This window comes from Gorilla gorilla, chromosome 7 (genome assembly GCF_029281585.2).
Source record: "Gorilla gorilla gorilla isolate KB3781 chromosome 7, NHGRI_mGorGor1-v2.1_pri, whole genome shotgun sequence".
NCBI lineage: Eukaryota > Metazoa > Chordata > Mammalia > Primates > Hominidae > Gorilla > Gorilla gorilla.
In genome coordinates, this window is record NC_073231.2 from 94,215,762 (window position 1) to 94,239,304 (window position 23,543).

Sequence of the window (23,543 nt, forward strand, 5' to 3'; positions counted from 1 at the left end):
ATGATAAGTACTACTTTTCTGGAAAGAGTACAATATCATGATTTGTTGCTCATTACCCATTCAATTGCTTCAAATTCAGCATCTGGTTCTCATTACAAACTTGTTGTATTTAGTTTTGCTTCAGTATTATTAGTTGCTCAAGTGAATCAATACAATTTCCAAGAATTTTAGAATAAGTTTGTATATTGGCTGATATATGTTGGCTTTTTATATATTTATAAACAAATGTCTGTTTTTTATTTCAGTAAAATAAAATAGAGATTGGTTATATTAAAAGAAATACTACTATATAATACTCAATTATTATAAAAATGAAAATAGTTATTTAAGTATAATATATATTAGTGAAGCATTTTGTCACATTAAATTTGGCAGTTTCTAATCATAGTAAGCGTTGTTCACATCATCTTATTGGACCACTGACATAGTTTTAATATTTAAAATTATACAATCATTGTTAATATTGCTTAATTGAAAAACATGTTTGTCTGGCCTACAAAAAGTGCTTAAGGGTTGCCAGATTTTGCAAATGAAAATACAGGATTCACAGTTAAATTTGAGTTTCAGATAAACAACAAATAATTTGTAGTATATCTTTTGCAATATTTGGAATATACACTAAAGATTTATCCATTATTTATCTCAAATTTAAATTTTTCTAGGCATCCTGTATTTTATATGGCAAATCTCTTTAGCATATAAGTATACAAGAGGTTAAAGCTTTTTTCTGGGCTATAGATAGATGGATAGATAAATATAGCATCACCTCAGTTATCTGGAAGTCAAACTTTATACTTCTTAAGGCTAAAGAATGAGATACCGTCCGAATTACAGGCAGACAGGGAGGTAAAGAATGTAAACAGGGAAGGAAGAAAAAGAGAAGAAAATAACAAACTACTCTGGCTCCATAAACATGACTTGCGAACATCTATTAATAGCAACTGTGAAAATAGCCAAACACAGAGTAAGAAGGATTGAGCCTGATGCTCCGAAATTGCTGTACTCACACCAAGTGAAAAGCAACACTCATATCAGCAATCAATTGCACAAAACCTGAGAACCGTTTAAGAGAGAATGAGAAAGCAAAAAGAACAAAAGAGAAATGATGGGAAAGAGACAAAAGAGAGTTAGTTATAAAGAGCCAAGGTAATGACAATAGGAGTGGAGGTCTTAATAGAACAGGAGATCCAGTGACTTAAATAAATTCTGCCATTGTAGAAATATAATGGAGTGGGTTTGTCTTTCATTCTCAAGAACTGACAAGAGAATCAGTGTGCCACTCCACTGAAAGCCACATTATCATTTGGCCAACTCAACTCTGTGGCATGCAAAGAATAGAAATTAAGAAGGTCCTGGCAAAACCATTTTTGGTTCAGGTAATCACAAGAATGAAAATCAGTCTTGCTGAAAATATGCAAATTTCAGCGATATGAGGGAAGATAAGTAATTTGCCTAAAGTCACCACAGCTAGTAAAGGAGTAAAATCAGGATTCACCCCATTACACCAAAGTGACACCAAACTTACACCAAAGTTACATGTTTATTTTGCCTAATATTTTTGTGTCTACCAACAGTTTATTTGCTCAGGAGGAAGAGTCACTATGGTAGAGAAGAGTTAAACCATAATGCAGTGGAGATATGTGACTTGCATGGTAGCTTATTCATGGGGAACAAAACCATATTAAGTATGTCATAAAATCCAACAGGTGAAAAGGTGAGAAAATATCTTTATTGTGTTCTCATTCTAACTGAAAAGACAAAAACGCAGTATATGAAAATACTTAGGAAAGAGTCATGTGACAAATAAAAATGAAAGGAAGGTTAACTCTAAGTGCTGAGAATTAAAACCCATGGAATTGTAGAATTCTGAGTTTATTCCCAGAAGAGTTCAGCAGGAATTGAAAGCAGAATGTATAAAATATTGATGAATTCTTGACCACTTGAACATGTACCAATGCTGTAATTAGTAAGTATCCTTGGCACACTGGTCACCTACTTACAAAATGCTTTTCTAACTATTTATATAAAAGACCTCCCAACCCTACATTTATTGTCAGTCACTATGATTCCAGTTGCCATGTTTTATTTTCTTTTTAGTTGTTTACCATTATGTTAAATTATTGCTTTATTTCTACCACTACCTTTGCAGTGGAGAAAATATAAGCTTCATGACAACAGGTACTTCCTCTGAACTGTTTACTATTTTATCACCAACAACCAGCATAATGCCTGATTCAGAAAAGAATGCTAAATCTTTATTTAAAGAATGACAGAATGAAAGACTGATATTTATGAAAACAAATCCAGTGCCTGTAAGACATACAATTTTTGTTTGTTTTATGTTCTGGATTTTATTATGGAGTATGGGTCTCATATTCCTTGGTTCTCTTGCATTTTAAAACCTATTCCCTGCTTTTGAACTCTCAGGTAACAAGTTGAGTTAGTATAAAATTCATAGGTCACCATTTCTGTCAAATAATGAAACTCCTTGGAGATTTCTGGCACTGGTCATGTGATTATTTAATTTTGTTTAAATAATCAGTAATTATTTAGTTTAAATTATTTAATTCTGTTTAATTTGGAGGGTTTTTTTGTTCATTTCCCTAGTATGTATTGTACTGGCTTAATCTGCTAAACTTCAGGGGCTGTTATTATTTCAATAAACTTTCTTCTATCATTTATTTCAATACTTTTACATTTTATTTGCTTTCTACCAACCAATTGTACTTCCTTCCTGTATTGTTAATTATTAGGAGGTATGATCAATAAGTCTAGAAATCATGATGGCTAATTTTCTCACCCAAGACATCTTGGAACTTTGGCTCGAAAGACGCTGGAAAACAGCACACACTCTCTAAGTGACTTGTTATTGAGACATACACAGCATGGCATGGTGACAATTAATGGCCCAATTGAAAAATTGTCTCTCTTGTAATTTTCTATGTAAGGATCATGGAAACAGACATTAATCAACTGTTTAGTTCCTAACAAGTACTGTACTAATACCAGTCCCCTATGAACTAGCTCTTAATGGCCCAGTTCTGCAGACAATCAAACTTGCTCACACCCTCCTTAATCCAAAATACAGCTTACAAAGAGAAGTATATTTCCAGTCACCTTATTTTATAACCCAGGAAGTTAATCCAAAAGAGTTTAAGAGAATTGCTCAAAGTTAGCCCAGCCCCTCTCTTGACTCTCACTTAATTACTTTTTTCCATTAAATAATTTGTATGTTACATTTGGACACTATAGATCAAAAGATTTGGGAATGTGGACTACATGAAAATGTGTAAAGAGATTACTTACGCCAACTCTTCAACCATCATGGAATTCTTTTGTGTCATTTTCTAGATCAAAATATAGTCATGTGTCACTTAATGACAGGGATGCATTCTGATAAATGCCATTTCATTTTCATTATTGTTTGAATATCATAGAGTGCACTTACACAAACCTAGATGGTATAGCCTACTGTACATCTGGGCTATATGGTATAGCCTATTGTTCCTAGGATACAAACCTATACAGCATGTTACTGTACTGAATACCATAGGCAATTATAATGGTAAGTATTTATGTTTCTAATCATACCTAAACATAGAAAAGGTACTGTAAAAATGCAATATAAAAGACAAAAAAAATGGTAGACCTGTATAGGACACTTACCCTGAATGGAGCTTGCAGGACAAAGTTGCTCTGGATGTGTCAGTTAGTAGTGAATGAACGTGAAGGCCTGGACATTGCTCTACACTACTGTAAACACTGTACACTGAGGCTACACTAAATCTAATATTAAAAATATTTTTCTATTTTTTTACTTCAACTTTTATCTTAAGTTCAGGGGTACATGTGCAGGATGTGCAGGTTTGTTACATAAGTAAATGTGTTCCATGGTGGTTTGCTGCACAGATCATCCCATCACCTAGGTATTAAGTCCAGGATCCATTAGCTGTTCTTCCTTATGCTCTCACTCCCCCCACCACCCCCCTTGACAGGCCCCAGTGTGTGTTGTTCCCCCCCACATGTGTCCATATGTTCTTATTGTTCAGCTCCCACTTATATGTAAGAACATGCGGTGTTTGGTTTTCTGTTTCAGCGTTAGTTTGCTGAGGGTAATGGCTTCCAACTGCATCCATGTCCCTGCAAAGGACATGATCTCATTTTATTATAGCTGCATAGTATTCCACAGTGTATATGTACCACATTTTCTTTATCCAGTCTATGACTAATGAGCATTGGGGTTGATTCCATGTCTTTGCTATTGTAAATAGTGCTGCAGTGAACATACACATGCATGTATCTTTATAATAGAAAGACTTAAATTACTTTGGGTTTATACCCAGGAGTGGGATTGATGGATCAGATGGTATTTCTGCCTTTAGATCTTTGAAGAATTGCCACACTGTCTTCCACAATGGTTGAACTAATTTATACTCCCACCAACAGTGTAAAAACATCCCTTTTACTCTGTAACCTTGCCAGCATCTGTTTTTTTTAATTTTTTAAATAATAATCATTCTGACTGGCATGAGATGGTATCACATTGTAGTTTTGATTTGCATTTCTCTAATGATCAGTGATATTGAGCTTTTTTTCATATGTTTGTTGGCCGCATGTATGTTGTCTTTTGAGAATTATCTGTTCATGCCCTTTGCCTACTTTTTAATGGTGTTGTTTTTTTCTTGTAAATTTGTTTAAGTTCCTTATAGAATCTGGATATTACATCCTTGTCAGAAGGATTAATTGAAAAACTTTTCTCCCATTCTGTAGGTTGTCTATTCACTTTAATGATAGTTTCTTTTGCTGTGTAGAAGCTCTTTGGTGTAATTAGGTCCCATTTATCAATTTTTGCTTTTGTTGTGACTGCTTTTGGCATTTTCATCATGAAATCTTTGCCTGTGCCCATGTCCTGAATAGTATTGCCTAGATTTTCTTCTAGGGTTTTTATAGTTTTGGGTTTTACATTTAAGTCTTTAATCCATCTTGAGTTAATTTTTGTATAAGGTGTAAGGAAGGGGTCCAGTTCCAGTGTTCTGCATATAGCTAACCAGTTCTCCCAGCACCATTTATTAAACAGGAAATCCTTTCCCCATTGTTTGTTTTTGTCAGGTTTGTCAAAGATCAGGTGGATGTAGGTATGCGGTCTTATTTCTGAATTCTCTATTCTTTCTTCTTTTGGGAGTGGGGGCAGAGTCACTCTGTTGCCCAGGCTGGAGTGCAGTGTTGTGATCTCAGCTCACTGCAATCTCTGCCTCCAGGGTTTGAGTGACTCTGCTACCTCAGCCTCCCAAGTAGCTGGGACTATAGACATGCACCACCAGGTCTGGCTATTTTTTGTATTTTTAGTAGAAATGGGGTTTCACCATGTTGGCCAGGCTGGTCTCGAACTCCTGAACTCAACTGATACTCCCACCTCGGCCTCCCAAAGTGCCGGGATTATAGGCATGAGCCACTGCACCCAGCCCCAAGTTCTCTATTCTGTTCCATTGGTCTATGTGTTTGTTTTTGTACCAATACCATGCTGTTTTGATTATTGTACCTTTGTCATATAGTCAGGGAGTGTGATGTCTCAGCTTTGTTCTTAGGATTGTCTTGGCTATTCTGGATTTTTTTTGTTTAATATTAATTTAAAATTTTTTTTCTAATTTTGTGAAGCATATCAATGATAGTTTAATGGGAATAGCATTGAAACTGAAAATTACTTTGGGTCGCATGGTTATTTTCGTGATATTGATCCTTTCTATTCATGAGCATGGAATTTTTTTTTCCCGTTTGTTTTTGTCCTCTCTGATTTCTTAGAGCAGTGGTTTATAGTTCTCCTTGAAGAGGTCCTTCACTTCCCTTCCCTTGTTAGCTATATTACTAGATATTTTATTCTTTTTGTGGCAGTTGTGAATGGGAGTTCATTCATAATTTGGCTCTCAGCTTGTCTGTTCTTGGTGTATAGGAATGCTAGCAATTTTTGCTCATTGTATCCTGAGACTTTGCAGATGTTTCATATCAGCTTAGGAAGCTTTTGGGCTGAGACAATGGGGTTTTCTAGATATAGGATCATGTAATCTGCAAACAAAGATAATTTGACTTCCTCTCTTCCTATTTGGATGCTTTTTATTTCTTTCTCTTCTTGATGTCCCTGGCCAGAACTTCCAATACTATGTTGAATAATAGTGTGAGAGGGCATCCTTGTCTTGTGCCGATTCTCAAGGGGAATACTTCCAGCTTTTGCCCATTCAGTATGATATTGGCTGTGGGTTTATCAAATAGCTCTTGTTATTTCAAGGTATGTTCCTTCAATACCTAGTTTACTGAGAGTTTTTAACATGAAAGGATGTTGAATTTTATCGAAGGCCTTTTCTGCACCTATTGAGATAATCATGTGATTTTTGTCTTTGGTTCTGTTTCGGTGATGAATCACATTTATTGATTTGCATATGTTGAACCAAACTTGCATTCTAGGGATTCAACCAGCTTTATCATGGAGCATAAGCTTTTTTATGTGCTGCTGGATTCATTTTGCCAGTATTTTATTGAAGATTTTTGCGTCGCTCTTTGTTAGGGATATTGGCCTGAAGTTTTCTTCTTTTTGTTGTATCTCTGCCAGTTTTTGGTATCAGGATGATTCTGGCCTCATAGAATGAGTTAGAAAAGAGTCCCTTCTCCTCAATTGTTCAGAGTCATTTTAGTAGGAATTATATTAGCTCTTCTTCATACATCTGGTAGAATTCAGCTGTGAGTCTGTCTCGTCTTGAGCTTTTTTGGTTGTAGGCTATTTCTTACTGCCTCAATTTTGGAGCTTGTTATTGGTTGGTTCAGGGATTTCATTTCTTCCTGGTTCAGTCTTGGAAGGTGTATGTGTCCAGTTATTTATCAATTTCTTCTAGATTTTCTAGTTTATGTGCACTGTATGGTGTTTATGGTATTCTCTGATGGTTGTTTGTATTTCTGTGGGGTCAGTGGTGATATTCCCCTTAGCATTTCTGATTGTGTTTATTTGATTTTTCTCTCTTTTCTTCCTTATAAGTCTAGCTAGCTATTTTACTTTTTTTTTTTCAAAAAAATCAGCTCCTGGACTCAGTGATCTTTTGAATTTTTTTATATCTCTATCTCCTTCAGTTTTGCTCTGATCTTGGTTATTTCTTGTCTTCTGCTAGCTTTGGAGTTTGTTTGCTCTTGGTTCTCTAGTCCTTTTCGTTCTGATGTTAGATTTTTAACTTGAGATATTTCTGGCATTTTTATGTGGGCATTTAGTGATAAAAATTTCTCTCTTAATACTACTTTAGCTGTGTCCCAGAGATTCTGATATGTTGTCTCCTTTTTCTCATTACTTTCAAAGAACTTCCTGATTTCTGCCTTAATTTCGTTATTTACCCAGGAGTCATTCAGTAGCAGGTTGTTCAATTTCCATGTAGTTGTGTGGTTTTGAGTGAATTTCTTAATCTTGAGTTCTAATTTGATTGTACTGTGGGCTGAGATACTGTTTGTTGTGATTTCATTTCTTTTGCATTTGCTGAAGAGTGTTTTACTTCCGATGATGTGATCAATTTTTGAGTAAGTACTGCATGGCTATGAGAAGAATGTATATTCCGTTGTTTTTGGTTGGAGAATTCTGTAGATATCTCTGAGGTCCACTTGATTCAGAGCTAAGTTCAGGTCCTGAATATCTTTGTTAATATATCTTTGTTAATTTTCTGTCTTGCTGATCTGCCTAATGTTGTCAGTGGACTAGTAATGTCTCCCACTATAATTGTGTGGGAGTCTAAGTCTCTTTGTAGGTCTCTAAGCACTTGCTTTATAAATCCGGGTGCTCCTGTACTGGGTGCATATATATTTAGGATAGTTAGCTATTCTTGTTTAACTGAATGCTTTACCATTATGTAATGCCCTTCTTTTTCTTTTTTGATCTTTGCTGGTTTAAAGTCTGTTTTGTCAGAAACGAGGATTGCAACCCCTGCTTTTTTTGTTTTCCATTTGCTTGGTAAATTTTTCTCTCTCCCTTTATTTTGAGCCTCTGCATATCTTTGCACATGACATGTGTCTGTTAAAGACAATATACCAATGGATATTGGCTCTTTATCCAGCTTGCCATTCTGTGCCTTCTAATTGAGGCATTTAACCCATTTATGTTTAATGTTAGTATTGTTTCATGTGAATTTGATCCTGTCATTATGATGCTAGCAGGTTATTTTGCAGACTTGTTAATGTGGTTGCTTCATACTGTCACTGGTCTGGATTCCTCAGTGTGTTTTTGAAGTGGCTGGTAATGGTTTTTCCTTTCCATATTTAGTGTTTTCTTCAGGAGCTCTTGCAAGGCTGGCTTGGTGGTGATGAATTCTCTCACCATTTGCATGTCTGAAAAGGATCTTATTTCTCCTTTGCTTATGAAGCTTAGTTTAGCTGGATATGAAATTCTGGGTTGGAAACTCTTTTATTTGAGAATGTTGAATATTGGCCCCCAATCTCTTCTGTCTTGTAGGGTTTCCACCAAGAAGTCTGCTGTTAGACTGATGTGCTTCCCTTTGTAGGTGTCTGAGCCTTTCTCCCTGGCTGTTCTTAACAATTTTTTCTTTCATTTCAACCTTGGAGCATCTGATGATTATGTTCTTGGGGTTGATCTTGTTATGGAATATCTTACTGGGTTTCTCTGGATTTCCTGAGTTTGAATGTTGGCCTGTCTTGCTAGGTTGGGGAAGTTCTCCTGGGTGATATTCTGTAGTATGTTTTCCGACTTGGTTTCATCCTCCCCGTCTATTTCAGGTACCCCAGTCATAAGTTTGGTCTTTTTACATAATCCCACATTTCTCAGAAGTTCTGTTTTTCCCTTTTTATTCTCTTTTCTTACGTAATTCCAAAATTTTGGAGATTTTGTTCATTTCTTTTTATTTTTTAATCTATTATTATTATTATTATTATACTTTAAGTTTTAGGGTACATGTGCACAATGTGCAGGTTTGTTACATATGTATACATGTGCCATGTTGGTGTGCTGCACCCATTAACTCGTCATTTAGCGTTAGGTATATCTCCAAATGCTATCCCTCCCCCACCCCACAACAGTCCCCGGAGTGTGATGTTCCCCTTCTTGTGTCCATGTGTTCTCATTGTTCAATTCCCACCTATGAGTGAGAACATGCAGTGTTTGGTTTTTAATCTATATCCTTGTCTGCCTGTCTGAATAGTCTGAAAGCTCTGAGCTTCTTTTCTCCACATGATTGATCTATTCTGCTATTGGTACTTGTGATTGCATTGTGAAATTCTCATATTGTGTTTTTCAGCTCCATCAGGTCAACTGTGTTCATCTCTAAATTGGCTATTCTGGTTATCAGCTACTGTATTGCTTGATCATATTTCTTAGCTTCTTTGTATTGGGTTACACATGCCCCTTTAGCTCAGCGAAGTTTATTATCCACCTTCTGAAGCCTACTTCTGTTAATTCAGCCATCTCAGCCTCAGCCCAGTTCTGTGTCCTTGCTGGAGAGATGTTGCAGTCATTTGTAGAAGAGGCACTCTGGCTTTTTGATTTTCCAGCATTTTTCATTGATTTTCTCTCATGTTTGTGGGCTTATCTACCTTTGATCTTTGAGGTTGCTGATCTTGAATTGGGCTTCTGTGGGGTATTTTTAGTTGATGTTGTTGTTGTTTTATGTCTGTTTTTATTTTAATAGGCCTCTGTCTGTTAGCAACCATAGGGCTGCTGTGGTTTGCTGGGGGTCCACTCCAGACCCTAGTTGCCTTAGTTTTTCCCATACCTGGAGGTATCACCAGTGATTGCTGCAAAACAGCAAAGGTGATAGCCTGCTCCTTCCTCTAGAAGCTCCATCCTAGGTGGGTACTCACCTGTTGCCAGCCTGAATGCTCCTGTAGTTGCTGTCCGGAGACCTCTGTTGAGAGGTCACAGGCAGTCAGGAGGAACGAGATCAGGGACCTGCTTACAGAATCAGCCTGGCTGCTTTTGATAGAGCAGATGTGCTGAATTGGGCAGGGGTGGCCCTTCCTTATCTGGACTACCTGGACTCTCCAAACAGCGGAGTCGGTGGTCATCCCTCCCCTGGGATCTTTCTTAGGGAGAGATCAGAGTTCTGTTCATATAAGCCTGGCTGGAGTGACTAAAGGACCCCTGCAGGGAGGCCTGGCCCAGTGGGGAGGAATGGATTGGAGTCCTGCTTTAAGAAGCATTTTGTGTGCAATTTTGCAAAGCAGGTGTGCTGCATTGAAGAAGACCCCTCCAAGTCAGGATCTCTTGGACTCTCCAGAGCCAGGAGGCTGGAATGTTGAGTCAACCGAACTGCAGAAATGGCAGCTGCTCCTCCCCCAACCCCCTCCTAACCCTCCCACCCTCAGCCAAACTCTTTAGTTTCAGGCAAACTCAGCCTATTTTCACTGGCTGGGATTCCAAGCCAGTGAGTCTTTACTTTTGGAAGTGGGGACCACAGAATGACACAGCTTGGCTCCCTGGATTCAGCCCCTTTCCTAGGGGAATGTATGACTGGATCTGCCGCATTGCCAGGAATCTGGGGCTAGAATATGTAAAACTTCTGGGGCTCTGTGTGTGCCTGAGCAGTTGCTCTGCGGAGACTCCACACAGCTCTGTGTGTCAGACCCAAGGCCCTGGAGGCATGGGTTCACGAGGGCATCTCCTGATCCATGGGTTGCAAAGATTGTGGGAGAAGCGTGGTTTCCTGGGCAGGGTTGCACAATCTCTCACTGCTTCCCTTGGCTAGGGGTGAGGGTTCCTTTTGCTCCATGCTGCTCCCAGGTGGGCTGTCACCCATAAAAATATTATTCTTTCTTCAACAGTATATTAACTTTAGCTTACTGTAACTTTCTTATTTTATAAACTCTATAACTTTAAAAAAATTTTTAAGGCGGGGCATGGTGGCTCACACCTGTAATGCCAGCACTTTGGGAGGCCGAGGCAGGTGGATCTCCTGAGATCAGGAGTTTGAGACCAGCCTGGCTAACATGATGAAACCCCGTCTCTACTAAAAATACAAAAAATTAGCTGGTTGTGGTGGTGGGCACCTGTAATATCAGCTACTCCGGAGGCTGAGGCAGGAGAATCACTTGAACCTGGGAGGCAGAGGTTACACTGAGCCGAGATCATGCCACTGCACTCCAGCCGGGGCAACAGGAGTGAAACTCCATCAAAAAAACAAACAAACAAAAAAAGCCACAAACAAAAAAACTTTTAAAATACATTGTATATCTGTACAAAAATATTTTCTTTATATCTTTATTCTTTAAGCTTTTTATTTTTTACTTTTTACTTGAAAATTTTTTTTCTGTTAAAAAATAAGGCACAAATATCCACATTATCCTAAGCCTACACGGGGTCAGGGTCATCTATATCACTACCTTCCATCTACACATCTTGTCCCTCTGGAAGGTCTTCAGGACTTCAGGGGTAATAACAGACATGGAGCTATCATCTCCCATGATAATAATGCCTTCTTTTGAAGTACCTCCTGAAGGAACGGCATGAGACTGTTTTACAGTTACCTTTTTTTTAATGGTAGAAGGAATACATTCTAAAATAACTATTAAAATAGAATATACTAAATACATAAACCAGTAACCTGGTTGATATGGTTTGGAGGTGTGTACCTGCCAAAAGCTCATGTTGAATTGTAATCCCCAGTATTGGAGGTGGGGCCTGGTGGGAGGTGAATGGATCATGGAGGTGGAGTTCTCAGGAATGGTTTAGCACCATTTCCCCTTGGTATTCTGTAGTTAGTTCTTACGAGATCTGGTTGTTTAAAGGTGTATTTCACCTCCTCCTTCTTTCTATCTTGCTCCTACTCCAGCCATGTAAGACATGCCTGCTCCCCCTTCACCTTCCACCATAATCGTAGGTTTTCTGAGGCCTCCCCAGTGGCTGAGCAGATGCCAGCATCATGCTTCCGTTACAGCCTGTGGAACCATGAGCTAATTAAACCTCTTTCTTTATAGGTTACCAGTCTCAAGTATTTCTTTATGGCAGTGTGAGAATGGACTAATACAGTAGTCATTTATTATTATCAAGTATTATGTACTGATATAATTGTATGTGCTGTACATTCAAACAGCTGGTAGTGGGATAAGTTTGTTTACACTACTCAACACAAACATGTTTGTGTTTGTGTAGTCCATTGTGCTTTGATGTTAGGATGGCTGCGGCATCACTAGGTGATAGGAATTTTTCACCTCCATCATAATCTTATGAGACCACCATTGTGAATGCAATCTATCGTTCATTGAAACATCATTATGCCACACATGACTAGTTCTTCACGTTGGAGAAGACAGAAGCAAAGTAAGATTTGAGTCACAAACTTTGGCTCTGTTTGCAGATGGCTTAAGTGAAGATCACACTTGAACAATGTTTCTATTTATATCCATCCTATATTTCTCTGGCTCTGACTATAGCTTTAAAAATCCTAAATCTTTTTTTATTATTATTACTGGCTCAGAGTGTTTGGACTAAATAAATAAATAAATAAATATATATATATATATATATATATTTTTTTTTTTTTTTTTTGAGAGGAATTTCACTCTTGTTGCCCAGGCTGGAGTGCAATGGCGCTATCTTGGCTCACTGCAACCTCCGCCTCCCGGGTTCAAGCCATTCTCCTGCCTCAGCCTCCTGAGTAGCTGGGATTACAGGCGCATGCCGCCACACCCAGCTAATTTTTTTGTATTTTTAGTAGAGACGGGGTTTCTCCATGTTGGTCAGGCTGGTCTCGAACTCCCAACCTCAGGTGATCTGCCCACCTTGGCCTCCCAAAATGCTGGGATTACAGGCGTGAGCCACCCAGCCCAGCCAGATATATTTTTAAAATATTTTCTTGGTTATGTGCTAAGAATACAATTGTAAAAATCATTAGAAACCGACAAAATGTTTGCATTGGCAAATAAATCACTACAATCATCCAGAATTTAGTATCCACATTGTGAAAAAAATGTAGTTTATGGTTAACAATAAGTAAATTACTATAAAGTGCCACCTTTGAAGGAAGGAAGCACTACTCCACCTCTCAAAAACTGTTTTAATGTGTAACTTTTGTGAAACAATTCTCCTCACTTCATGTGAACCCTGTTAAGCCACTACTACAACTAAATATAAGCAGATGTTACCAAATGCAAAACTTATTGGCTCTCTTATCTAAGGCATGTTATTACATAGTAAACATGCATTAATGTATTTCAGACTAGAGTGTAAGGCCTTCTGAGCACCAGGAACTGCCTTCTTTCAATGTCACCAACATATATCAAGTTGGATTTTTCAAGCTTCCCTTGACACCGTCCAGTTCACATACAGTACCCCATGATTTGTTTCTATCCTTCCATGTTCAAACAACATTTTATGCTATTTCCGAGAACACATAGTTGCTGAGTTACTGTGAAACTGTCATGTTACTAGCTCATCAGGGGAATGAAAACAAGTATTTGAATTACAGTAAAACAGTGTACACATCGGGGGTTAATTGTATGATATTAATGCATGAATTACAAGAGACAGTGACCCATTCACTTTAATTGCATAGATAACAGCACCAAATTTGTATAGGACACATTTGTTCATTAAGAAAGAGATTGTTAATTCCAATTCCCCAAAAGAGTCTATGACAATTTTTATCAAAATTATGAATTTTGTTTAGTGACGATTTCATGTACTGTTATTGTTAAGAGACAATTTTCAATGGGTTACTCATATGTCAGCATGTCCCGTGAGTGAGGCACTTACTGACTTTATGTTCTGAAGTCTCCTTTATTTTATTTATTTATTTATTTATTTATTTATTTATTTATTTATGTATTTATTTATCTTGACACAGTGTCTAGCTCTCTCACTCAGGCTGGAGTGCAGTGGTGTGATCGCAGCTCATTTCGACCTCTGCCTTCTGGGCTTAAGCAGCCCTCCCACCTCAGCCTCCCAAGTAGCTGAGATTACAAGTGCTTGCCATCATTCCTGGCTAATTTTTGCTTTTTTTTTTTTTTGTAGAGACAGAGTTTCACCATGGTGCCCAGGCTGGTCTTGAATTCTGGGGCTCAAGCCTCCCAGAGTGCTGGGATTACAGGCGTGAGCCACCATACTGGGCCCTTAACTGTCTCTTCAAAGATGTTTGCCTAATGACCACACTTGAAAGACATAGTATCTCGCTCTGAAACAAGAAGTAGCCTTGCTTGCTGCCCAGCATAGCAAGATAATGACTCCCACAGGAGCAAAGGACACATATGCTTACTTCCTTTTATAAAAGATCCAAATTCCCTAAGTTTAGAGTTCCTCTCTTGAAGCGCATTATATCTGCAGGGATTACATAGGCCTCTTCATGTCTCGCAGTAAGAGTTTGAGTTCCTCCAACCTGTGGAAAAATTCAGATAGTCTGTCTAATGTTACTGCCATGAGAAAGTCTTTTGTCTGACCCAGGAGTCTTGTGTCTTTTCCAGCATCCATAAAACTGTAGCAGGCTAACTTGTTATTGTGCCAGTTAGGTAAAGATCTTAGCCCCTTCACAGTTCTTGTAAGACATTGTATCACTCCATTCTTGCATTGCTATAAAGAAATACCTGAGACTGAGTAGTTTATTTTAAGAAAGAGGCTTAATTGGCTCATGATTCTGCAGGCTGGACAGGAAACATGATACTGGCATTTGCTTGGCTTCTGGGGAGGCTTCAGAAAACTTACAATCATGCAGAAGACAAAAGGGGAGGAGGCACATCACATGGCCAGAACAGGAGCAAGAGAGTGAGAAAGCGAGAGGTGCTACACACTTTGAAACAAATAGATCTCACGAGAACTCACTCACTTCCATGACAACAGTACCAAAAGGATGGTGATAAACCATTCATGAGAAATCCACCCTTATGATCCAATCACCTCCCACCAGGATCCATTTCCAACACTGGTGATTACAATTTAGCATGATATTTGGGCAGGGACACATATCCAACCATCTCACATGTTTTGGCAGTGAACATCGGTTATTGACAGAGACAAGGCCTTCTAGAAGGGAAAGTATGAGAGTCACATAAGCTGATAACAGAGTTTAAGGAAAGTCCATGGGAAATGGTAATAAGCATCTTTACCAAATTGTATAGTGAGGCTGGAAGTAAACCATATGGTCAACCAGCAAGTAAATGGTCCTCAACTTTATTGCTTGTTAATAAGAAATTGGGGAGGTGGGTGCATGTATGTAGGTTCAAGGACGCCTATCTAAACCTGGGGCTGTAGTTGCCAATTTTGCTCTAGCAAGGGCTGGGTCAGGAGCAAGGAAGAGAAAGGAGGAAGGGAGATTTCCTCACCAACATGGGGAGGAACCTCAAGTCCACCCTATTGTAACAAGTACTAAGATTGATCCTGAAAGGACAGAAGGATTTCTACTTTCTTTCAGATTACAGTTATAGGGCTGAGCATCTACACTAGCAAGAAAGGAGGAAAATTCACAAAAGGCATGACAGAAACTAGGTGCATCTTTAAAATTTTGGCTAGTTCATTTCAGAGAACAGGAGAATGGCATGTAATGCTCATTCTGGAAGAATGGAAATACTTGCTTTCAGCTCAACACCCTTTGCAGTCTATCATGCCCATTTTAGATCTATTCAAAGATGATGGTAAAACATATGAGGTTTTTTGGTGTTCTGTCTTATACGTATATATAAATATATATGTATAAGTTGTTTTATAAGTGTATATATTAAAAACATGTATGTATAAAACATATGTATATACATATATATACACATACACACATACATACATATATACACATAAGCCTTGTATGCCATAAGGGACATTTGATCCTTTGGGGCAGAATTCCCTGAGGAAAAAACTTGTGGGAAACCATAAGGGAGTCATTGACTAGAATTAAAGTTCTTATGGCTCCAGGTAGTTCACAATGCTGGCAGTGGTGACTAACTGGAGAACAAGAAACAAAGTAAGAATGTCCAACAAGCTTCACTTGTCAAATGGAAGTTATGTATCCAAGAGTACAGCAAACCAGGCCACAGCAGCTTCTCAGCTTTACATGAAAAAGAGGTAGCTATACTTTGGGGAAATTGTATTCCCCCCTCTGCCTCCAGAAGCAAAACTGGTTTGATAGGGTCCTCAATTTAGAGAGATTTCTCTACATTCTTGGGCCTGAGACACTGATTTTTTGGTTGCTAAGCTAAAAGTTGATGGTATCCACTGTATGATTCAGCCTCAGCACCAGCTGTTCTTAGTTGAGAATGGATGGGTGACAGTGTCTCAGTGGACATAACTCATAGCTCTGGACAATACTCTGCTTGACAAACCTTGCTATAATTCTGCTGGCTTTCTGGCTTTTGCTAGGGGCCTAGATGTTTGGTCTGCCACACAAATTATGGTTGCTGACCAAGTCATCTAGATCCTACTTGTATATGTTCAAAGTAAGGGACTATTCTCTGATAAGCCCAACTAAAATCCAGCTATTGAATGAACCTGCACGGCCCAGATTGCAGCCTAATTTCATCTTTGTACTAGATATAGCAACACATCCTCCACTGTAGAGTGAGTACAACTTGGAGGACTCTGTGTTTCTAAAGCTGGCCATTTTAATCAGTGAGGAAAAGAAACCACCATTGTGGGTTCTGAGCAATAGGGAATAATTTTCTATTTAAAATTTAGAGAGACAGACTTTTTTTTTCTGCCAAAAGCAAGAAATTGTATGAACTCCTGGTACTGCACCTGTGAAAGTCATTTTGCAGAGATCTTGCAGATGGTGTAAGGTGCAGTTTGACTCCTGGCTCTGCTAGTTACTATATTACCTTAAACAAACAAAAAACTCTTAGAGATTTAGTGTTATTTTTTAAAAGTGGGAAATGTGATAGTTTTAAATATCAAAGAAACAACCCCTGTGAGAATGTATTCCAATTGCAAAACACTCTACAAATATTATTTGTAGTGCTGGTACTTATGTACATTTACGCTGTAAAGTAGAAACCAAGCAATATAAATATAGCTCACCATCTATACATTAAACCTAAAAAAATTCAGAAAACAGACCATGATTTTAAAGTGTTTAGCATTTTAGTTGTAATACAATACAGTAACCAATACACTTTGGGGAACCTGGGTGAGGTGCACAACAGCCTAGAAGGAAGGAAGTTTAAGAAGCAAGAAAATGGAAACCAGGACAAAGAACTATACTGCATACCAAAACGACACTATAGTTATTTAGATAATACACTATTTGTAGTTTGGATTATTTATTTTTTATCTTTTTTTTTTTTCTTTTGAGACAGAGTCTCGTTCTGTCGCCAAGCTGCCTCAGCCTCCCGAGTAGCTAGGATTACAGGCACGTGCCACCGTGCCCAGCTAATTTTTGTATTTTTAGTAGAGACGAGGTTTCACCGTGTTGGCCAGGATGGTCTCGATCTCCTGAGCTCGTGATCCACCCGCTTCGGCCTCCCAAAGTGCTGGGATTACGGCGTGAGCCACCGCGCCCGGCCAGTTTGGATTATTTATTTTTATACTAGCCCTTAACATTCAATAAAAATAGATGTGGTTTGCCAATTAATATGGATATAAACACTTTCAACTAATTTTCAAATACATGGCTTGTCAAAAGAACGCTTTACATATTGGTTAAGAAAACTACCTAAACTTTTGAAATTTAATAATTACTAGTTACTAGTCATTATCCCAATTTCCACACTGAGAAGATCAGGTAAGCAGTATCTGCATAGCTCATTGCAATTTATTTAGCCTGGTATCTTTTTTCTTTTGAAATTATAGCAACGACATATTTAATTTGTAATCCATGGTACCTTCAACTTTGTCTTTGGTCTATGTACAAAGCTAAGCATGGGTTATTTGTGTTTATGTAAATAACCTTCTTAACCTAATTACCTTCTGTTTATCTTTATAGAATTTCATGTTGGTTTTATGCACTTTGTATCAGGTTATTTCATAAATCATATTTAACCTTCTATTGTGTATATCTGCAACTTTAATCAATTACATTAAAAAATGATCATCGTGGACCATGATTTAAAACATTTAACCTTTAAAATTTCAATGCAGCCTCAAAAATCCATAATTTGAAATGCCACTCATTTTCTACTATGCAAAATATAAATCTATTCAATAAATAGCATTGTGCTACAATATGCAAGGCAAAGCACTCTTTTGTAAAGAATCACAAGTTTATATAAAATGTGTAAAATTTAATTCCAAAAAACTACACAAGTCAAACAAAGGAGAGCACTGGGCATGGCACAAGAATGGCACAGCAGTCTACAGAGATTTAGGGAGAGGAAAGACAAAATCCTCCTATGCTTAATTAATCTATCATTTAAATTTGTTCCTATGTATTGTATCTGTTTATTTTTGTAAAACAGCCTTGTTGAATATAATTCACATACCACACAATTCATTCATTTAAATGGCATAATTCAATGAATGGCTTTTAGTGTATTCACAGAGTTGCACATCCATTACCACAATCAATTTTAAAATATTTTCATTGCTCCCAAAGAAACATTGCTTCCTTCTCAATCCCACATCTGTTCCCATCCACACCAGCTCTAGACAAACACCAGTCTATTTTCCTTCTCCATAGATTTGCCTATTCTGGACATCACATATAAATGAAATCATACAATAGGTGGTCCTTTTATGACTGGTTTCTTTCACTCAACATAATATTTTCAAGGTTCACCCATATGGTAAAATGCTTCAGTACTTCTTTTTGTTGCTATGTAATATTTTGTTGTTTATCCATTTTATTTATTAATTCATCAGTTCACAGACATTTGGGCTGCTTCCACTTTTGGTTAGTATGAATATTGCTGCTGTGAATATTTGTGTACAAGTTTTGTGGGCACATGTGTTTTCATTTCTTTTGGGTATATATCTAGGAGTGGAATTGCTGGATCATATGCTATTTCCATGTTTAACCCTTTGATAAACTGCCACACTATTTTGCAAAGCAGCTCCACCATTTGACATTCCCACCAGCAGTATAGGAGGATGAGGATTCCAACTTTTGCACATCTTTGTCAACAGTTGTTATTTTTCATTTTCTTATATGTGTAGCCACCCTACTGGGTGTGAAGTGGTGTCTCATTTTGGTTTTCATTTACATTTCCTGATAGCTGTTGACTTTGAGCAACAGTCAATGTGATTTAGGGTCATTTGTATATCTTCTTTGGAAAATGTCTATTCAGATCTTTGCCCATTTTTAAAATTGTGTATTTTCCTTTTTATATTGAGTAATCTGTTATTCATTCCATTTTGCCACTTTTCTCATTGACTTATTAATGAATTGAATATGTTTTATTGAATCGTTTATCTCCACTATTGGTTCATGTCTTAGTTAGGTTTTTGTTGCTTATAATGAATACCTGAAACTAGTAATTTATAAAGAAAAGGAATTTATTTCTTCCAGTTACAAGGGCTGCAAAGTCCATGGTTGAGGAACTGCATCTGGTGATGGCATTCTTGCTAGTGTGGACTCTGCAAAGTTTCATGGTTGTGCAGGTTATCACATGCTGGGCATGCTGAACATGCTAGATCAGATCTTTCTTCCTCTTGTTATAAAGCCACCAGTCCTGCTCCCATAATAATCCATTAATCTATTAATTCATGAATTGATTCATCCATTCATGAGGGCAGAGCCCTTATGACCTAGTCATCTCCTAAAGGCCTTACCTCTCAATACTGCCACATTGGAGATAAAATTTCAACCTGAGTTTTGGAGGGAAAAATATTTAAACCATAGCAGGTCATTAGCCATGCCAATATTTAACTTAGCTTAGCCTACTCTGAAATAATATTACACCAATCATGTATGTATAAAAACATCACAACAGTATACTTTCATTTCTCTTTCCATTGTCTTTGTTAGTTTGTCATACAATTTTATATACAAGTCACAAATTATACAGTGCATTTTTTAAACAGTTAGTTGTTTATTAAAGGTACTAACATTTTTGTAAAAAAAAAAAGATTATGTTTACTCATATATTTAACCTACCTTGTGGGTTTTATTTCTTCATGTAGATCCTAATTCCAGTCTGGTATCATTTGCAATTTTTCTGAAGTTCTTCCTTGTAGTACCACTTTTCCAGATCTAAGTTCTGTTAGATTTTTTTGGTCTAAAAAGCCTTTGCATAATTTTCTATATCAATGTTATAATATTCTGTATTTTTCAGAAATTTAAGGATATATTTCACTGTTTTCTTGCTGCATTGTTCTGATAAGAATTCTCTCGTCTTTGTCCTATAAACTGGCAGCTTAGAATATTTTCATCTAATTTCTGGCTTAGGGTGATTTTCTTTTTTTGTTGTTGTTGTTCAGTTTTGTTTTTGCTTGGGGTCCAAGGATCTTCTTATAGCTCTGAATTTGAGTTTTCATCACATTTGAAAAAGTTTTGGACATTATTTATTCAAGTATTTTTACCCTCTTCCCCACCTTCTCTTCCTGGGTCTCTAATTATACCTAGGTTAGACCATTAGCCATCTTTTCTCTCTTTGTTGAGGTTCTGTTTATCATTCTTTTTCAGTATTTTTTTCTGTGCTATATTTGGAATTGTTTATATGGTTATGTCATCGGGTTAACTGATCTTTTCTTCTGTAGTATTTAATCTATAGTTAATCCCTTGCTATGTATTTTTTATTTCACATGTTTTTCATCAATAAAAATTCCATTTAGAGCTTTATTTTTTTTCTATTTCTTCTATTTTCCCATTATTATGTTCATCTGTTCCATTAACATATTTATATATAGAGAGAACAGTTGTTTTAACATCCTTTATGATCAATTTCTTTTCCCATTTCTATTGACTGATTTTTCTTTTGGTTAACTTTTCTCCTGGTTTTTGGTTATGTTTTCCTGATTGTTTGCATATGTGGTTAGTTTTAGTTGGATACTGCCATTGATGGATGTTGAATTTTGTTTAATTAAAAAAATAAAATGTAGGCTTTTTTCTTTGGCTTTCAACTTGATCCTTTCTAAGCATTCCTTAACTTTGTTATGATGTGTCAAGAGCAGCCTTTATTCTGGCACTAATTTAAGCCCAATACTAAAGTTTAAGGCTTCTGAAAACATTAATGCCTAGTCTAAGTCTCTCTACTCTGACTAGTAGAACATGAACTGTTTTTATCCTTGTATGAGCACTGAGAATTGTGTATCTACAGCTTTCTAGTAGTTCTTTTCTCAGGTCTGAGGGTTTTTTTTCTCTTCTCAATCCCTCCTGCAAAAAATCTATGTCCACCTTTACCTTTCCACTGTTATTTTCCTTAGGTCTCCATCACTATTCATCTAAATTCCACAGGCACTTCTAGGAGATTGTTCTGATGATAATTCGTCTCATTCTTATATTAGTCACTTCCCCACGGTAGCAGAATTATCTTTTTAAGATGAAAATCTAAAGGTTTGCTGGGCGTGGTGGCTCACACCTGTAATCCCAGCACTTTGGGAGGCTGAGGCGGGTGGATCATGAGGTCAGGAGTTCAAGACCAGCCTGGCCAAGATGGTGAAACCCCATCTCTACTAAAAATACAAAAAAAAAAAAAAAAAAAAATTAGCTAGGCGTGGTGGTGGGTGCTTGTAATACCAGCTACTCGGGAGGCTGAGGCAGAGAATAGCTTGAACCTGGGAGGCGGAGGTTGCAGTGAGCCGAGATCGCACCACTGAACTCCATCCTGGGCGACAGAGCAAGACTGTGTCAAAAAAAAAAAAAAAAAAAAGAAAGAAGAAAATCTAAAGGTTTATTTGTCTGTTCCAATTACTTGTCAGTACATTTCTTAAGCACAAGGATGACATCTGGCAGTTAGTAAGTATTGTGCTGGTAAATCAGCTTTCATGGGAAACAATTCCTGATATCTAACATTTGCCCATTACTATGGTGTAAATATTTCATCATGGCCACTTGCAAACTGCCAATTAATGTCAGTGAATATAGAGTTGTAAAGAGATGCACACAATTAGCTTTCATGAGGCAGTATAATTCCGCTGCAGTACAATTCAGCTTCAGCACATTTGGTGTTTAGTCCATAGTAGGTTCTTGGTTCATGTTCCTTGAATGAAAGACTTTTATTATCTGTGTTAAAATATAAGTGCATGAAGAGAACTAGACCAGCTACAGGAGGATTGCTTTAGCCTAGGAATTTGAGGCTGAAATGAGCTATGATCACAACACCACACTCCAATCTTGGTGACAGAGTGAGACCCTATTCTAAGATAAAATAAAATGTAATAAATTTTTTAAAAAGAGAGAACCAGGGCTAACTAACTAGCTAGTTAATGCAGCCTCCAAAAAAAAAAAAAAATCAACACAATGCACGCCTCCAGTTAATTAAGGAAAAAGAGGAGTCTGAGATAAGAATATGCATGTATTAGTAATTTTGCTGTTTAAATAGTGATTTTAGCATGAAAATTAAATAGAACTTTGCTGAGTAGTATGAAAAATAAAAGTTAATTGAATAACTTTATGATAATTATTCTGCATTGCCAGTAAGAATTGTAGGGTAGGCAGTAGGAAAGCTTTACAAAATAAATTGAATGAAACTCAGCATGTATAAAACTGTACTTTCCTGTATGTGGCACTTTTAATATCTAGAAAGTATTCAAAGCACAAAGCGTTAGGTCTAAGAATGATAAACCCTTACTAGTAAACATATCATACTGCACATAATGAAGAAGAAATGTTGGAAGACAGCCTACATTAAGAATTTAAGATAAGCAAACCTTGAAAATTGTGTTGGAAAGCTGTAATTGCAAAATAATGAGGATGCATGAGCATTGGCCAATTGTCATAAATCTTGCTAAGTTTGATTCCCCACTCATGGTTCCACTTTACCTCACTCACTCAATGCCAAAGTGTACTAATTAAAAATATCTATCTAGGTGTACAGAGACAGAGAACCACTGAGAAGTAAACATTTTATTATATACTTTATAGTACTATGTTGCTATCTTTGATTTCTAGATACTGAAAAAGTGTTCCTGAGAAGGTCAGTAAATCCTACTCAAACTCCCAATAAAAGATAGATAGGATTTGGTTCTGACTTTGAGATGGGTGGCCTGGGAGTGGGGAAGTTCATTATATGGGGTAGAAGTAGTGACAATAGTTAGGGACCTAATCCAGTATTCACTTAGGTTGACCTTACCCACATGACATGTAAGAGGAATGTAGCCAACAAAAGTTTAGCTAAAGTTCTAAAAACATGATATGCCTTTTCTATGTACTTGCTTTTAGTTTGCTTTTCATGAAAACCAGTTATGAAAGTAGGTACACACTTATGCTTAATTTTTATAATAGCCTAGAAGTGAAAAATGAAGAAAATCAGTAAAATCTGACACACAACGAAAATAATTTTTATGTTATTTTAAAATATCAATGTCCTATTTTTAAAGTCAGTCCCCAGTTTCATCTACTTACTCTTAATCAGGTTATTAATAACTCTTAATGGGCATAAGGCCAATATCAGTTACAAAGACACGCCCACTATGGCATTGAATAACTGCTGAAGATGAGATGGTAACCTACTCCAAAACTTTGTGTACAATTTAAGGTTAAATACTTTTTTTCACATAATTG